Source organism: Rhinatrema bivittatum, chromosome 1 (genome assembly GCF_901001135.1).
Source record: "Rhinatrema bivittatum chromosome 1, aRhiBiv1.1, whole genome shotgun sequence".
Taxonomy (NCBI): Eukaryota; Metazoa; Chordata; class Amphibia; order Gymnophiona; family Rhinatrematidae; genus Rhinatrema; species Rhinatrema bivittatum.
The window spans coordinates 483,080,688-483,097,950 of record NC_042615.1 but is presented as its reverse complement, the minus strand read 5'-3'; the positions used below and the strand labels follow the sequence as shown (position 1 = coordinate 483,097,950).

The 17,263-nt window shown below is 47.1% G+C and overlaps 1 protein-coding gene across 5 annotated transcripts in view; it reads left to right on the top strand.

Annotated features, from left to right (window-relative positions):
- KDM5C (lysine demethylase 5C) overlaps nt 1-17,263 on the top strand; it is a 314,227-nt gene that overhangs the window by 262,066 nt on the left and 34,898 nt on the right. The window lies entirely within an intron of this gene.

Here is a 17,263-nt window from a genome sequence, read left to right as displayed (position 1 = left end):
GCTCGTGGGCAGAGCTCTGTTTGATGTTGCAAGTGGAGATTTGCAGAGTGGCTATGCGGTCCTATCTACATTACCATCTGAGTCTGAGTACATGTGGCCTTTGGCTTAGGCACCTTGAGAGTGGGGTTTGGTAGTGTCCTCCCAAGAAAGAGGGATAGGTTGGGGAAAACACATGCAGGAAATTTACTGCAGCACCCAATAGCCTTACAACTCTGTCTAATCAAGTTATTTCTAGCTGGGATAATTTTTCAGCTGTATCCTGTCTAGTGGTACAGTTGATTCTTAAAAACCTAAACCCAGCTTTCTATCCTTTAATTGCAATTCGAGTAGGTTCACTTAGTTATCCCAGGACAAGCAGGATGCTAGTCCTCACATATGGGTGACATCAGTAATGGAGCCCTATGTAAGGAAAACTTCTGTAAAAGTTTCTATGAAACTTTTGACTGGCACCAGAGTGCCTACTGAGCATGCCCAGCATGCCATGAATATTCCCTGCCACAGGGGTCTCCCTTTAGTCTTCTTTTTTCCGCGAAGCAGTTAGCCTCGCGGTTATTAGGAGTCTTGTGGGATTCTCCACAACTTTTCCTCACGGAAAACTTTAAAAAACTTCAAACCGCAAAGGGTCTCCCTTAGTATATCCATCGCGGTAAGTTTTTACCATTTTCGCGGTTCCGTTCCGCCTCTATTTTTCCCAAAAAATTTTTGTCCTGAGTCATAAAGCCGTCGACGGCTGTCCGGCTCCAAAATGACTACAGGCTTCAAAAAATGCCCAAAATGCACAAGGAACATGTCTATCACAGACCCTCACCAGGACTGTGTCCTCTGCCTTGGTGAAGGGCATGATGTTAAGACTTGTCCCTTATGTGCTACGATGACCTCGAAGGGCCGATGTCTGCGACTGGACAAAATGGAGCAGTTGTTCAAAATACAACTGGTTTCGGCTCCATCCACTTCAACTCAATCGTCTCCGGCTGGGTCGATTAGGAAAGTTGTCTTCAAGAAACGACAATCAGGTGAGTCGGGAGACGCTCCATTTTCCTCCCCCTCGCCATCGTCCAGGGCGTCAACATCGGGCAGTGAGCCCGCGAAAAAGACAAGCATCGGCATCGTAGGCCGCATACGGCATCCGCTACACACCCGATACCACCCTGGCGAGCCAATCGACGGAAGACGGCACACCGGTTAAGAAACCCCGGCTCCAGGGTAAGGCTTCCGAGCCATCGACAAAGGCGATCCTCGCCGATTCCGGCGGAAGGAACCGTGCCTCCTCAGGGCGCTCTGAGGACCGTACGATGTCCGCCACCACCGCCTCCCCCATGGGTGCTCTGTTACATCATCCATGCGGGCGGAACTTGACGTTTACATACGCCAAGCTGTCAGGGATGCCTTCGTCGAAGCGATGCCACGACCTTCTACACCGGTTCTGCCATCGACACCGGTTATGAGAATATCGCCGATTCCATCACCAGTACCCTCGATGCCGATGCCGGGAAAATCGCCGCAATTATCGATGACGTCTGTTCCAACACCGGTGCCGTCCATGCCGCAACCAGCGATGCCGTCCATGCCGATGCCACAGATTCCATCGGTTCCAATGCGGCCACCGACCCCAATGGCACCGTCGGTGCCAATTCAAGATTCGTCCATATTTCAGCCTTTGATGGACAAATTGGATTCCCTTATAAGAACATAAGAACATAAGAAAATGCCATACTGGGTCAGACCAAGGGTCCATCAAGCCCAGCATCCTGTTTCCAACAGTGGCCAATCCAGGCCATAAGAACCTGGCAAGTACCCAAAAACTAAGTCTATTCCATGTAACCATTGCTAATGGCAGTGGCTATTCTCTAAGTGAACTTAATAGCAGGTAATGGACTTCTCCTCCAAGAACTTATCCAATCCTTTTTTAAACACAGCTATACTAACTGCACGAACCACATTCTCTGGCAACAAATTCCAGAGTTTATTTGTGCGTTGAGTAAAAAAGAACTTTCTCCGATTAGTTTTAAATGTGCCCCATGCTAACTTCATGGAGTGTCCCCTAGTCCTTCTACTATCCGAAAGAGTAAATAACCGATTCACATCTACCCGTTCTAGACCTCTCATGATTTTAAACACCTCTATCATATCCCCCCTCAGTCGTCTCTTCTCCAAGCTGAAAAGTCCTAACCTCTTTAGTCTTTCCTCATAGGGGAGTTGTTCCATTCCCCTTATCATTTTGGTAGCCCTTCTCTGTACCTTCTCCATCGCAATTATATCTTTTTTGAGATGCGGTGACCAGAATTGTACACAGTATTCAAGGTGCGGTCTCACCATGGAGCGATACAGAGGCATTATGACATTTTCCGTTTTATTCATCATTCCTTTTCTAATAATTCCCAACATTCTGTTTGCTTTTTTGACTGCCGCAGCACACTGAACCGACGATTTCAATGTGTTATCCACTATGACACCTAGATCTCTTTCTTGGGTTGTAGCACCTAATATGGAACCCAACATCGTGTAATTATAGCATGGGTTATTTTTCCCACAAGATCTCGGTTCTGATCAACATCAGGAACCATTACCAGGTCCGTCAGGTGTCATACCACCCATCAGACCACATACACCAGTCTCTGAGATCCCATTTAAGCCTCCTAGGCCAACAGGGCATCCTCTGGACACCGCTAGTGACTCAGAATTTTCATCTGAAGAGGATATCCTCTCTGAGCCCTCACCACCAGAGGACAGGAGAAAATCACCGGAGGATCTTTCATTTTCTAATTTTATAAAGGAAATGTCTGAAACAATTCCTTTCTCCCTCCTCTCAGAGATAGACAGCAGACAAAAAACCTTAGAGGTACTTCAATTCGTAGACCCTCCTAAGGAACTACTTGCCATCCCAGTTCACGAGGTCTTACAGGAATTAATGTACAGGATGTGGGAGCACCCTGGTTCTGTGGCGGCAGTCAATAAACGTGCTGATGCCACTTATCTGGTTCAGCCCATCCCAGGGTTTCAAAAAACTCAATTACCACATCAATCAGTAGTGGTCGAGTCGGCCCAGAAGAAGGCCAAGAGGTTAAAACAACATGCCTCCACACCTCCTGGGAAAGATAGCCGGTTCCTGGACAATCTAGGAAGAAAAATCTTCCAAGGTGCGATGCTGGTATCCAGAATAAATTCTTACCAGCTATTTATGAATCAGTACCAGCGAGACCTGTGGAAACAGGTTGAAACACTGTCACACCAATTACCTGACCAACTTCAGGACGGGTTCCTAAGACTCGTGCACAAAGGCCTAGAAGCGGGCAAACACGAGGTAAGGGCCACATATGATTCCTTTGAGACAGCCTCCCGGTTATCAGCGTCAGGAATCACAGCTAGGAGATGGGCCTGGTTAAAATCATTGGAACTGAGACCAGAGATACAAGAACGCTTAGCAGACCTGCCTTGCCTAGGGGAAAACCTCTTTGGTGATAAAGTCAAAGAGGCGGTGGCAACAATCAAGGACCACACTGAAACCCTTAAACAGCTATCTCAGCTGCCGCAAGAGTTACACCAACCTTCTAGGAGGCCTCCAAGAAGGGAACCAAGGAAACCCTATTATCGCCCTAGGCGATATTATCCTCCGGCAACCAGGCCCAGACAACAACGGCCTACTCAATGGTCACAACCTCGCCAGAGACCTGCTAGGCCTCAGCAGCCTGCGCCTACGGCGTCCACTTCTGGATTTTGAAATCCAGCCAGAGAGCAGGAGTCATTCCCAAAATCCTTATCCACACTTACCTGTAGGAGGTCGAATATCTCATTACCATCAAACTTGGACCTCCATCACGACAGACCAATGGGTACTCTCAATTACAACTCAAGGGTACCGCTTGGATTTCCTCACTGTACCAAACGAAAATCCTCCTATTCCATCTTGGACAGTGTCTCATCACTCCACAATTCTACAAGCAGAATTATCCACCCTTCTGACTGCCAGGGCCATAGAAAGAGTTCCCAGGCCTCAGTGGGGCAGAGGATTCTACTCCCGATATTTCCTCATTCCAAAGAAAACCGGGGGCCTACGTCCTATCCTGGATCTCAGAAATCTCAACAAATTTCTAAAGAAAGAAAAATTCAGGATGGTATCATTAGGCACCATGCTACCTCTTCTTCAAAAAGGAGATTGGCTCTGCTCTCTGGATCTTCAAGACGCTTACGCTCACATTCCCATCTTTCCTCCTCATCGACAGTACCTGCGATTTCTGGTGGAAGGTCAACACTTCCAATACCGAGTACTACCATTCGGCCTAGCCTCAGCACCTCGTGTATTCACAAAGTGTCTTGCAGTAGCGGTGGCACATCTTCACAAACAGAGTGCATGTGTTTCCTTACTTGGACGACTGGCTCATCAGGAGTCAAACACAAAGCGGAGCTCTCACTTCTCTCCAGCTCATAGTAAAGTTGCTTCACTCCTTGGGGTTTCTCATCAACTACGAGAAATCCCATCTCATACCATCTCACCAGTTGCAGTTCATAGGTGCAGATCTCAACACCATCACAGCGAAAGCTTTTCTTCCAAAAGACCGTGCTCAAGCGCTCGTTGTCCTAGCGCACTCTGTTCGCAATCAGTCTTGAGTTACAGCTCATCAGTGCCTCACCCTACTCGGACACATGGCCTCAACGGTTCATGTCACTCCCATGGCCAGACTCACCATGCGACTAACGCAATGGACACTCAAGTCTCAATGGATTCAAGCCATTCAATCATTGTCCACTCCCATTCATATCACACAAGATCTAAGATCTTCTCTTCTCTGGTGGACATCCACAATCAACTTGCTAAAAGGCCTACCTTTCCAGCAACCAGTTCCACAAGTGACTTTAACTACAGATGCGTCCACCTTAGGATGGGGAGCACACATTGCTCACCTAAAGACACAAGGCACATGGACAAAGCAAGAAGCCTCCTTTCAAATAAACTTTCTGGAACTTCGAGCTATACGCTATGCTCTACATGCGTTCAAGGACTGCCTTTCACACAAGACTGTTCTGATCCAAAGGGACAACACAGTAGCCATGTGGTACATCAACAAGCAGGGAGGCACAGGGTCGTACCTCCTTTGTCAGGAAGCAGCTCAAATTTGGGACTGGGCCCTAGCACACTCAATTCTGCTACGGGCCACCTACCTGGCAGGCATCCACAACACAGTAGCGGATCGCCTCAGCCGTCACTTCCAACCACACGAGTGGTCTCTAGACCCAACGCTAGCAACCAAGATCTTCCAACGCTGGGGTCAACCGACAATAGATCTCTTTGCATCCCACCTGAACTACAAAGTGAACAATTACTGCTCTCTCCTCTGGCAGTCCAACAGCCTACCAAGGGACGCCTTTGCTCGCCATTGGAATTCAGGCCTGTTATACGCGTATCCTCCGATACCACTCATAACCAAAACACTAGTGAAGTTACAACAGGACAAGGGGACAATGATACTCATAGCCCCATATTGGCCTCGACAAGTATGGTTCCCCACACTGCTAGATCTCTCAGTCAGGGATCCAATTCGCCTGGGAGTAGCTCCCAATCTGATAACTCAGGAACAGGGCCAGTTGCGCCATCCCAAACTTCAATCCCTGTCCCTGACAGCATGGATGTTGAAAGCTTGATCTTACAACCACTCAACCTTCCAACCACTATATCTCAAGTACTTATAGCTTCACGTAAACCTTCCACTAGAAAGAATTATTCCTACAAATGGAAACTGTTTACTCTGTGGTGCACTAACAAAGATTTAGATCCTTTCACTTGCCCCACTACCTCACTACTGGATTACCTTTACCATCTCTCAGACTCTGGTCTTAAGACGTCATCTATAAGGGTACACTTAAGTGCAATCTCAGCTTACCATAATAAACTGGGAGATGCACCCATTTCTACACAGCCCCTCGTGAGTAGATTCATGAGGCCTAACTCACAAACCTCCAGTTCATTCCCCAAGCATACAATAGGACCTGAACGTAGTATTAACTAGACTTGTGCGTTCTCCATTTGAACCCATAAATACCTGTGACCTTAAATACCTTACTTGGAAAACGGTATTTCTCATAGCCATTACATCAGCTAGAAGGGTCAGTGAATTGCAAGCACTAGTCACATACGAACCTTTTACAAAGTTCCTACATGACAGGGTAGTCCTCCGTACACATCCAAAATTCCTTCCTAAGGTTGTCACGGAATTTCACTTGAACCAATCAATAGTTTTACCAACATTCTTTCCTAGGCCTCATTCTCATCCGGGTGAAAGAGCCTTACACACTTTGGACTGTAAACGTGCGTTATCCTTCTATTTAAACCGCACAACAGCCCAAAGGAAATCCAGTCAGCTGTTTGTATCCTATGACCCAAACAAACCAGGTAAAGCAGTGGGTAAGCATACTCTGTCAAACTGGCTAGCAGATTGCATACAATTTTGTTATGAAAAAGCAGGCCTTACTCTTCAAGGGCGAGTAAAGGCACACTCAGTCAGAGCAATGTCAACCTCAGTAGCACATCTTCGCTCTGTACCTATTCTGGACATTTGTACAGCAACATGGAGTTCTCTTCACACCTTTGCAGCACACTACTGTTTAGACAAGGAAGGAAGACAAGATTCAGCATACGGACAATCTGTCTTAAAGAACTTGTTTCCAGTGTAACCCCAACTCCTTCTACATCCAACCTGCTGTGATCTTCGGCTGATTCATTTCATCAACAATACTTCACTGTTGCTTCACCACAAAATGACTTGGCCTCTAGCTTGCTAATCACCCATATGTGAGGACTAGCATCCTGCTTGTCCTGGGATAAAGCAAAATTGCTTACCTTGTAATAGGTGTTATCCCAGGACAGCAGGATGTAGTCCTTACGAAACCCACCCGCCACCCCGCGGAGTTGGGTCCGATACGTTTTATTATTTTATTTTTGGCTAACGCTATTGCTACAAACCAAGACTAAAGGGAGACCTCTGTGGCAGGGAATATCATGGCATGCTGGGCATGCTCAGTAGGCACTCTGGTGCCAGTCAAAAGTTTCATAGAAACTTTTACAGAAGTTTTCCGTACATAGGGCTCCATTACTGATGTCACCCATATGTGAGGACTATATCCTGCTGTCCTGGGATAACACCTATTACAAGGTAAGCAATTTTGCTTTATCCATGATGAGATTTCAGTTTTTATTACAGAATTTGTGAACCTTTCTTTAGATGAAGGTTGCTTAGCTGATTCTTTAAAGAGTCACATTAGACCTGTTCTTAAAAAGACACCAATCATCTAGACACTATTAGCTATAGGCTGATATTTTTAGCAAAAATAATTGAAAAAGTGGTATACAAACAACTATGTAAATATCGTGAGGAAAATTCCGTACTAAATTTAAGGCAATATGGTTTTAGAAAAAAAAAAGTACAGAAACTCTGTACTTGTCCTGGACAGCTAGTATATTTTGCGGCTTTGACCTCGGCCAAAGCTACATCTTGGTCTTTCTGGATATCTCCTCTGCATTCGACGCTATAGATCATAAAATATTAACACATCTTACCTGAATTTGTTTCAAATTCCATATTCAACTGGTTTAACTCATTTCTAAGTAATAGAAAATTTGCTCTGAATGGATAGTTATTTCAACTGGGGTTCCACAAGGATCCACTGAAGATATCACCACTTTTTACTTTGATAATTTAGATATTGAAATTTTATCTGTTCTACGTGATCTTGGTATGTTATTTGATACTAGATTTTCCTAGCGTGTAGCCAGATGGACTCAGGACCAGTGGGTTATGTGCTCTTCTGCTAGCAGATGGGAGACTGAGTCAGATTTCAAATCTAGATCTACCCCTGCAGTAACCTCAGCTCTTCAGTATCTCTGTCTCTTAGCAAATGCGGACACTATCCCACACACTACACAGTGTTAGGAAAATTACAACAAGAAGACAAAATTACCTTAAAGAAGATAGAGCCCTGTTTTCCTGCAGTGATACCTAAGGGTCCCTCCCCCAGTTGAGAATTCCTGAGGTGATCTCCGATATCCCTCAGAGGTGTGCCTTGGGTCCGGTAGCTGGTTCCCGGCGTGGACAGCCCCAGAATGGATGAAAGGCAGCAAGTGCAGAACAGAGTGCGGCGGTGAAGGTAATTCCCTTCCCCCCCCCCCCCCCCCCCCCCCCACACAGCTGGAGACCGTCCGGCACATGAACAGTAAGCACCGAGACCAGGTATGCAGAAATCTTTAAATTCAGGTCTCTGGTCCCCAGAGCTCGGATTGCTGTACCGATTCCTTCTTCTGGCAAGGTTAAAAAGGGAGCACCGATCGGGTTGAGCAGCCTTGGATGGGCTAGGTCCCGATCCTGTGGAAGGGTCCACACATGTGGAGACCCTGGCCAGGGGGGTCGCCATCTTACACGCAGGGGGTAGTTAGTGCCATCTTCCCTTCTTGACTGGTGGTACGCGCAGTGCAGGCTGGGCGGCCGATACGCCTAACTTGCACGCAACCAATACAGATGCACGCACAGCTGTGCGCACAACTGAGCACATCGGTGTGCATAGCTACATGCACAGCCGTGCTTACAACTACACACGCACATACACACAGCGACAATGGCACCGGCACCCAAGAAGGCCAGAAGGCACTCCCTTTGCGCACAGTCTGCCACGTAAGAGCCGCGCAGCCTGAATTGGAGTCCTTCCTGTGTCACCATTGCGAAGAAGCCCAGGAGGAACAAAAACCTGGTCCCTTACTGGCGGGAGTTGGGTCTGGAGCTAGTACCGATGACAGCTCCCCAGATCTATGCATCTCTGACATGGTTTCTCCACAGGAGGGCACCTCTGGGGCCCTTACTCAGACTCCCCTACTCAGACTCCCCTACTCCGACTCCCCTGGGAATTAACATGGACCCAGGGACCTTCTCCTGGTTAGAATTTTTCCAAGGGCTGCAAGCCTTCGTTCAGGCGCAATCAGCCCCGACTGCACCCCAGGCTCAACCCCTACCAGAAGCACAAGATCCTCCCGGCCCTGCTCGGATGTCTCAGGACATGCCTCGCCTAACCAAAAACTTCCCTGACAGGGACCCAGACACCTCAGATCCTACTGAAGCGAACATGATTTTCCATCAGTGGGGCCGCCCGCACATAGACCTCTTTGTGTCACTTTACAACCGCAAAGTAGACCAATTCTACTCTCTACACCGCAACCGCAAGACACCTCCAAGGGATGCCTTCGCCCACTCGTGGGCAACAGGTTTTCTATACCCATACCTTCCGATTCCACTTATCAGCAAGACTCTCGTGAAGTTACGTCAAGAGTGGGGCATAATGATTCTCATAGCCCCATACTGGCCGCGGCAGGTTTGGTTTCCCAACCTACGCGATCTCTCAGTCCAGCAACCAATTTGCCTAGGCACAGATCGAACTCTAATAACGCAGAACAACTGACTGTTACGTCATCCAAACCTCCACTCCCTGTCGTTGACGGCATGGATGTTGAAAGGTTGTTTCTGCAATCACTTAACCTTTCTAATGATGTGTCCCAGGTCCTCGTAGCTTCACGGTCATCTTCTACTAGGAAATCTTATCATTCCAAGTGGAAACAATTCTCCTTGTCGTGCACAACAAAGGAAATAGACACCTTTTCCTGCCCCACAACAAGGTTCCTGGACTACCTCTGGCACCTCTGAGTCTGGCCTACAGACTTCCTCCATACAAGTGCATCTAAGTGCCATAGCTGCTTAACATAAAGATGTAGGAGATGCCCCGATTTCGGCGCAACACCTAGTAGGGCGCTTTGAGAGGCTTGCTCCAGCTGAAGCCTCCACTGTGTCCCCCAATTGAGGGATGGGACCTCAATGTTGTGTTTGCATGGCTCATGCGACCTCCGTTCGAGCCCCTACACTCCTGCGAACTCGGACATCTCACTTGGAAAGTGATCTTTCTAGTTGCTATAACGTCGGCTTGCAGGGTCAGTGAACTACAGGCACTAGTAACATACCCACCTAATACCAAGTTTCTCCCCGATCATGTGGTACTCCGTACTCACCCTAAATTTCTGACAAAGGTAGTTTTGGATTTTCACGTGAATCAATCCATATACTTCCTACCTTTTTTCCAAAGCCTCACTCACAACCAGGTGAGTGGGCACTGCATTCCTTGGACTTTAAACGTGCTCTAGCCTTTTATTTTGACCACACTGTAGCCCATAGGAAGACCACCCAACTTTGTCTCCTTTGATCAAACCAAACTGGGAGTTCCGGTGGGCAAGCAGATCCTGTCCACCTGGCTGGCGGACTGTATTACCTTCTGCTACCAGCAAGCAGGCCTTCCGCTACAAGGATGAGTGAAAGCGCATTTGATCAGAGCCATGGCAATGTTGGTGGCAAACTCCGTTCTGTACCTATTTCTGACATCTGCAGAGCTGTCACATGGAGCTCTCTCCACACCTTTGCAGCTCATTATTGTCTCGACAAGGCTGGCAGGCAAGATTCCGTCTTTGGCCAGTCTGTCCTGCTTAATTTGTTTCCAGTTTAATGACCCAACTTCCTACCTGCGACCCACTCTGAAATTCAGGCTGCACTTATACCCAACAGCACACCTGTTGTTTTGCGTGTTGCACGTAGTTCGGTGCTTTTCAGGCATCCTGTAGCTCGCTATTCACCCATATGTGAGGACTACCATTCTGCTTGTCCTGGGAATAAGCAGAGTTGCTTATCTGTAACAGGTGTTCTCTCAGGACAGCAGGATGTTAGTCCTCACGAAACCCACCCACCACCCCATAGATTTGGGTTCAATTAAGTTTCATTTTATTTTTCTCTTGTACTTTTGTGGTTACAAACGAGACTGAAGGGGGGACCCCTGCTGGATGCACTGAGCATGCTGGGCATGCTCAGTGTGCCAGTCAAAGTTCTATAAACTGTGACAAAAGTGTTCCGTAATTGTGAGGACTAACATCCTGCTGTCCTGGGAGAACACCTGTTCCCTGTACGTACCTGGATCAGTCCAGACCCTGGGTTATGTAACCAATCCAGCAGAGGGAGGCAGAGAAAACATTCTAATGACTCTGACGTATACCCTGGAGCACCACCTGCAGTCAATCAGTATTTCTCTGTCTCCCAGCAGAGGTGGACGTTCCTAACCCCTGCAGTCTGTGGTAGTTTATTTTTTAGTCAGGTAGTTTAGGAGTTAATTTTTTGCAGACTTTCTTTTTCTTTTGAAGAGAGCCTGTTTTTTTCATTTAAGTTATTTAAAAAAAAAAAAAAAAAAAGGTTTTATTTTTCTTCACAGCCGTTTCACTGCCTCCCGGGAGGTTGCCAAGTCCTGGGAGGACTATCACTCCTGCTTTTTGAGGCTGCCAGAGTTGGGGAGGTTTTGAACCCAGCAACCACTCCTGGCAGGGGTGATACCGGGGGGCCTGGCTCACTCACCCTACTTGGAGCAGCTCCTGGAGGCCGCGGCGTTTCGGTCAGGTAAAAAATAAAAATAAAAATAATTCTTCACAGCTGAATCGTTGTTTATCCCAGGACAAGCAGGATGCTAGTCCTCACATATGGGTGACGTCATTCACGGAGCCCTTAAGCGGGAAAAACTTCTGGCAAGTTTCTAGAAGCTTTTAACTGGCTGCCTGAGGCTACTGAGCATGCCCGGCATGCCATGATATTTCCTGCCACAGGTGTCTCACTCCAGTCTTCTTTTTTCTGCGCTGCAAACTGCATCGCGGTTCATAGGAGCCCTGTGAGTTACCTCACTACTTGAAAAGTTTTTATAACTTTTTTGCCCTTTACGGGTCTCACTCGATTGTCACCGGCTGGTGACAAACACCATACATTTTTTGGCTAAAAAGAAAGACCGGATTCATCGACGGATGTCGACTGAAAAAACTTCGGGCTTCAAAAAATGTCCGGCCTGCAACCAGACTATGTCGATTACGGACCCGCATGTCGAGTGCGTTCGCTGTCTTGGTGGAGACCATGACATCGCGGCTTGTGCCCAATGCCAAGAAATGACGGTGAAAGGTAGGAAACTTCGTCATGAGAAGATGGCTCAAATTTTTCAAATTCAGACAACGCCATCGCCGACGACTTCCACTAAATCCTCACCGGTGGGCATAACAAAAAAGATATTAATAAAGAAAAGAATCCCGGAGGGCTCGGGGGATGCCTCCTCACCAACACCCTCCGCGTCATCGACAAAATCGGTATCCGATGTTCGTCCAAAACATAAACACCGACAGCACCGTTCAATTCCTCCATTACCACCGCCGGAGGAACCGGTACCTAAAAGACAAAAGATATCATCGACCTCCGTAACATCCGGACAGGAATCGATGCCACCGACATCGGTCACTGACTTAACCACATTGATTAAGCAGATAGTCACCGATGCCCTGAAGGAGAAGATACCGGCGTCATCGCCAATGCCGACCCCTGTGTCGATGCCGACCACCGGATCGATGCCGACTGTTCAGTCGATGCCGACCTCCGGGTCGATGCCGACTGTTCAGTCGATGCCGACCACCGGGTCGATGCCGACTGTTCAGTCGATGCCGACCACCGGGTCGATGCCGACCACCGGGTCGATGCCGACTGTTCAGTCGATGCCGACCACCGGGTCGATGCAGACTACCGGGTCGATCCCGTCATCGATTTCGATGCCGATACCGGCTACAGCGCCTGTGGTAACAGCCCTGTCGATGCCGGAAGACTTGCCGAGGTTTTCATCAGCGATGCCGGCTACTCAACCGATACCAGCCGCCTCATCGTCACAGATATATCCAGTGACTTCCTCGATGACATACTCTACCTCTGCGATGCCGGTACCATTCCAAATGCCGGAGCCATCGATGGCATCGATTATTTCACAAACCTCGATGTCCACAACGGCTTCTAGGCCCATTTCATCAATGGTTCCCATTTCCATGTTTTCATTCCTGACTTCATCGATGCCAACTACTTCCCAATCGATGCCTCATTACACCCTAGCTCCAACTAGAGCTCCTGTACAAGGGAAAATTTCTTCATCAAAGAAGGTATCAGGAAAATATAAACATACTTCCATGCCTGCTCCAGAAGTCTCTTCTGAGAAAAGATTACATGCAATACTCACAAAAAGGTATCAAGACCTTTTAGCATCTTTACCTACAGAGCCTGAAGAAGAAATGGAAGGTGAAGGCAGTGATGGTTCACCAGATATTCAGGATCCCTTGCAAGGACCATCTGGAGTTTCCCCATCTGAAAGGCTGGAACCTCATCAGTACCAACCTACATCAGACACATGGTCTGACACTCAATCCGAGCATTCTTCAGAAGATTTTTTATCTGAGAATACTCCGCCTCAGGCTAAGAAGCAGTCCCCTCCAGAGGACCTGTCTTTTTCCTCTTTTATTCGGGAGATGTCAGAGTCCATCCCTTTTCAGCTCCAAGCCGAAAAAGATGAACGACAACAGACACTGGAGATACTACAATTTGTGGATCCTCCAAAACATAATTTGGCCATCCCAGTGCATGAAGTACTGTTGCAACTTCAGCAAAGAATTTGGGAACACCCTTGCACAACCCGTGGAGTAAACAGGAGAGTGGACTCCACGTATTTAGTTCAAGCAGCCCCAGGTTTTGAAAAACCTCAACTCCCACACAACTCCTTAGTTGTAGAATCTGCTCAAAAGAAATCACGCAGATCCAGAACGCATGCCTCTGTCCCTCCTGGGAAGGATAACAGATTCTTAGACCTTATGGGAAGAAAAATTTACCAGGGAGCCATGCTGAACTCGAAGATTGCTGCATATCAGCTCTATATGACGCAGCACCAGAGAAATCTCTGGAAGCAAATAGAAGAATTTCTCCCATCCCTGCCTCAGCAACAACAAGAGGCAGCACAGCAAATTGTTCAAAAAGGTCTAGATGCTGGAAAGCACGAGGTAAGAGCAGCGTATGATGCTTTCGAAACCTCGTCAAGAACTGCAGCATCTGGCATCAGTGCACGAAGATGGGCCTGGCTGAAGGCTTCGGATTTACGTCCTGAAGTCCAGGACAAATTAGTGGACTTACCATGCCAAGGTGATAATTTGTTTGGCACAAAGGTGCAAGATGCTGTGGCACAGCTTCGAGAACACTCAGAAACCTTGAAGCAGCTCTCCACTTTGTCACATGACACTGCATCTCATCCAACTCGCAGGCCGCCACGTAGGGACACAAAGCGTCCTTTCTACAGACCAAGGAGATATTATCCTCAGGCCTCTAGATCATGGCCTCCAAGGACTCAACAACGTCCTCAGCAAAGACAGCAACGAGCTGCAAGGCCACAGCCTCCGCCTCAAACAGCTTCCACCTCTGGATTTTGAAAGTCATCCCAGAGTGCAGAGCCAACTACCCAATCCTTATCCCGAATTGCCAGTTGGAGGGAGAATTTCCCACTTTTACACAGAATGGGCAAACATTACAACAGATCACTGGGTCTTGTCCATAGTTCACCAAGGTTACCGCCTAGACTTCACATCTCTCAGGAGTTTCCACCACAAAACTCCTATCTCGAACACATTCCTCAATTACAAACAGAATTATCTGCTCTTCTGAAAGCAAAAGCTGTGGAACACGTACCACACACTCAGAAGGGAAGAGGATTCTATTCCCGGTATTTCCTCATTCCAAAGAAAACCGGAGGCCTACGTCCCATTCTAGATCTCAGAAATCTCAACAAATTTCTAAGAAAAGAAAAATTCAGAATGGTGTCCTTAGGCACCATGCTTCCACTCATACAAAAAGGGGATTGGCTTTGTTCTCTGGATCTTCAAGATGCATACACTCACATACCAATATTCCCACCTCATCGCAAGTACCTCAGATTCAAGGTGGGACATCAGCATTTCCAATACAGAGTCTTGCCATTCGGCCTAGCCTCAGCTCCAAGAGTATTCACCAAATGCCTAGCAGTGATAGCAGGACATTTGCGCAAACAAGGTGTTCATGTGTTTCCTTATCTCGACGATTGGCTAATAAAAAGTCAGTCACAACAAGGAGCACTAACTTCTCTACATTACACAATACAGTTACTTCACAAACTGGGATTTCTCATCAATTATCAAAAATCCCACCTGCACCCCTCTCATTTACTCCAATATATAGGGGCAGAATTAAACACAAACCTTGCACAAGCGTTTCTTCCAGAAGACTGTGCACAAGCGCTGTCCCAGTTGGCGTACTCCCTGTCCATACAACCACAAGCGACAGCTCATCAGTTTCTAATCTTACTAGGCCACATGGCTTCAACGGTTCACGTCACTCCTATGGCAAGACTTGCAATGCGACTAACCCAATGGACTCTTCGATCACAATGGATCCAAGCCATACAACCACTACATTATCAAATCCAAGTAATCCACCAACTACGCTCCTCGCTACAATGGTGGACTATCAAGGAAAATTTGCGCAAGGGCCTACCCTTCCAAAAACCGATCCCCCAGATAACATTAACTACAGATGCATCCACCTTGGGATGGGGAGCTCATGTAAACTCTCTTCAAACTCAAGGAACTTGGACAAAACTCGAAGCTAAATATCAAATCAATTTCCTGGAACTTCGAGCTATACGTTATGCGCTACATGCGTTCAAAGACTGCCTTTCACGCAAGACTGTACTAATCCAGACAGACAATACTGTAGCCATGTGGTACATCAACAAACAGGAAGGTACGGGTTCGTATCTCCTCTGTCAGGAAGCGGCACAAATTTGGGACTGGGCCTTGAACCACTCAATGTTCCTACAGGCCACTTATTTAGCAGGGATTCAAAATGTACTAGCAGACCGGCTCAGTCGCCAGTTCCAACCACACGAATGGTCCCTGAATCCCTCTATAGCGATCAAAATATTCCAACGTTGGGGACAACCAACAACAGACCTCTTTGCGTCGCATCTGAACCACAAAGTGGACAACTTCTGTTCTCTGCACAAACAGAAGAACCAACCAGCCAAGGACGCCTTTGCTCGCCCTTGGAACTCAGGCCTACTATATGCATATCCTCCAATACCGCTTATCACCAAGACGTTGGTGAAGCTACAACAGGACAAGGGGTCCATGATACTCATAGCCCCATATTGGCCTCGACAAGTATGGTTTCCCACACTGCTAGACCTGTCAGTCAAGGATCCAATACGCCTGGGAGTAGCTCCCAATCTCATCACTCAGGATCAGGGTCGGTTGCGCCATCCCAACCTTCAATCCCTATCCCTGACTGCATGGATGTTGAAAGCTTAATCCTACAATCACTTAATCTCTCAACTAATGTTTCTCAAGTGCTTATAGCTTCACGCAAACCTTCCACACGAAGGAATTATTCTTTCAAATGGAAACGGTTTACTTTCTGGTGCAAGCAAAACAATATTGATCCTTTCACTTGCCCCACTACTTCTCTTCTAGACTATTTGTACCATCTTTCAGACTCTGGTCTTCAGACATCGTCAATCAGAGTGCATTTGAGCGCTATCTCCGCTTATCATCACAAGATAGGAGATGCACCTATATCCACACAACCTCTCGTCAGTAGATTTATGAGAGGTCTAACTCACCTTAAACCACCAATTTGGCCTCCAGCTACACAATGGGACCTGAATCTGGTTTTAACAGGATTAATGCGTTCTCCTTTCGAACCCATAGGTTCCTGTGAACTTAAATTTCTCACATGGAAAACTATTTTCCTCATAGCCATCACATCAGCTAGAAGAGTTAGTGAGTTACAAGCACTTGTCACATATGAACCTTATACAAAGTTTCTCCATGACAGAGTGGTTCTCCGAACACATCCAAAATTCCTTCCTAAGGTAGTTACGGAATTCCACTTAAATCAAACAATAGTTCTACCCACATTCTTTCCAAGGCCTCACTCTCACCAAGGCGAAAGAGCTCTACACACTTTGGACTGTAAACGTGCATTGTCTTTTTATTAAATCGCACTACGTCCCTCAGAAAATCCAATCAGCTTTTTGTCTCTTATGACCCAAATAAGCCAGGTAAAGCAGTGGGAAAGCATACTCTATCCAATTGGTTAGCAGATTGCATACAATTTTGCTATGAAAAAGCAGGCCTTCCTCTCCAAGGGCGAGTAAAGGCACATTCAGTAAGAGCAATGTCAACCTCAGTAGCACATTTTCGTTCAGTGCCAATCATTGACATTTGTAAAGCAGCAACATGGAGTTCCCTTCACACCTTTGCAGCTCATTACTGTTTGGACAAGGAAGGACGACAGGATTCAGCCTATGGACAATCTGTCTTAAAGAACTT